Below are 2,212 nucleotides of genomic sequence, written 5' to 3' on the forward strand. Positions count from 1 at the left end.
TGAATTCATGGCTGTTACAGTTATTAAACAGTAGAAGTAGAAACAGGACATAAACAGTACAATGTTTTGTTGTCCCCCTGACCTCCTCAATCAGATCTCTGGCTCTCCTCACTTTCTTCTCCATCATTTGTGTAAGTCAGCAGAGGTTGCTGTCAGAATGAAGCAGAACTATGGATCCTAATAAACTGCACACAGACAAAGCCTGTGCAGTGACGTCCACAGAAGGACAGAGTCTAAAGTGTTGAAAGAGACGCTGCAAATCAAAACAAGAGACTAGAGCCTATCAGGAAAACTAGTGAGTGGACCTCTGATTAAAGAATTTCTACCAAACTACAACTGCAGCTGAACAAATGAGCTGTTGGTGGAACTTTACACTCTGAAATATTGAAAGATTCAAAGGATGAGACAGCTCAGCACAGCATGTTATTAACTTCACACATGAAGTTGTTCAGTCCAGTCAGTCTTCAGTTTTGCAGCCACCGTCCACATCCTGCTTCTTTGACTGGTCGTCACGGTAACTCTGGACTTTCCTCCAACGAATCCTGAAGTCTGTCAGTCCTTCTGACAGCATGAGGCCTGACAGCTGGACAAAATGTGCAGATGATGAAAAACATGAAGCATAGTTTGAACTTGTGTCAAGTTTGTGTTGGTGACTGAACTGCTGACCTGCTGTGAAACCTGCTGCTGGATCTCTGTGCTGTGCATGTCTGCCTCTGACTGAAGCTTCATTTTCACCACTGTTTGCTTTGTCACTGCTAAAAATGAACCACATATAACAACACAAACATTAGTGTTTTACATGATGACAGGATCTTACAGTGTTTGCATTCTGAACCTCACCTGTGAAACAGAAAAAATTGATTCTGATACCACAGTTGCCATCATTCAATTGCCCCGACATTAAATGCAAATTTCCACAGTATTCAACTGAACCGTAGTTATCAGGCTGACCAGAGATCCAGTTAGTGAATGTGGAGGTTGTGTTGTCAGACCAGAAGGCCCAGGGATCCCTGTAGAGACCAATCCACACATACTGAACCCCTGATCCATTCAAAGTGAGCGTGATGTTGGATTTCTCCTCTTTGCTTCTTATACTGGTCAGGTCTGTGTGGTATGTCCTGCAGTACGACTGAGCCGCTGACCAGGAGCGGCTCTCCATCACTAAGATGTAACTTGTATTTTTGGCTGTGAAATTTAAAAAAAAAGGATTAATTTTGAAACACACAGACTATGAATCTCATAAATTAGTAGGACAACTATGCCAACAAATCTTTTTCCTACCATTGTAACACAGGAAAGGGTAAGAAGCTCCACAGGGTCTATCATTCATCTGTGTTTGTCCCTGAAGAGCCACACAGTATTCCTTTGCATATACACAGTCTGGTTGGCCGTTAGCCCAGATCAGAAATTCATGTGTACTGCCAACATAAAAAAATTTTCCCTCCATGGACCACTTCCAGCTGTAACGATCATCATAGAGCCCTATCCAAGCCCAAGTATTGATCCTTGGTGAAATTGAGAAAAGCAGTTGGTTGATGTTGCTGTTGTAGATGGTGACCAAGTCAGTGAAGTGTTCTCTGCAGTAACTCTGAGCTTCAGTCCAGGTCTTCAGCTGGTTCACAAAGTGGTATTCTCTGGAGTGGGGAGGAAGAGTGGAAAGTCCTCCTGAGAAAAATGAAAGTTTTTATTGTGGAAACTGGGCTGTTAGACGAATCACTGAAAAAGACTGAAAAATTTAAACCCTTTAAATAGTTATACTGTTCTTTGAGTTTAAATGGAGAAAACTATAACACACAAAAGAAAGTCCTGCTGGTGAATGAGCAATATTTTTTAATTCTGTTTATTTTTCTTTTCTTTTTATTCAAACTGCAATAACTATGTGTAGCGCAATCATGTACAATTAATATTATTAATAGTATTAATAATGTTACAACATTTTTATAACATAACCTAAATAGAATGAGTACAACAGAGTAACTTTTTCTGTTTAGCAAAACTCAATAGTTTTTTCTTTACTTTTGTAATCTTTTTAATTACACGAAAGTCAAATAACTGGATATTAAAATCTCAAAAAACATGTCAGACTGTCAGGGTCCTGGGCCTGAGCGACCAAGGATCCATGGGCAGTCATGGACTTGTGTTATTTTATGTATTTTTGGTGTTGCTGCCCCTCTTCTCCCTCTTTGCGCACGTGTGTGTGTGTATATGTGTT

The 2,212-nt window shown here is 40.2% G+C and overlaps 1 long non-coding RNA gene across 1 annotated transcript; it reads right to left on the bottom strand.

The window, feature by feature from the left end:
- Window positions 1-292: 292 nt before the first annotated feature.
- Window positions 293-926, bottom strand: LOC309703751. Its single transcript, XR_014276016.1, has 3 exons — window positions 841-926; window positions 667-755; window positions 293-583 (listed from the first exon to the last, which is right to left on the bottom strand). It is a non-coding gene; the product is annotated as an uncharacterized lncRNA (long non-coding RNA).
- Window positions 927-2,212: the final 1,286 nt, after the last annotated feature.

This window comes from Aulonocara stuartgranti, assembly GCF_965226115.1.
Source record: "Aulonocara stuartgranti genome assembly, chromosome: 3".
Classification (NCBI taxonomy): domain Eukaryota; kingdom Metazoa; phylum Chordata; class Actinopteri; order Cichliformes; family Cichlidae; genus Aulonocara; species Aulonocara stuartgranti.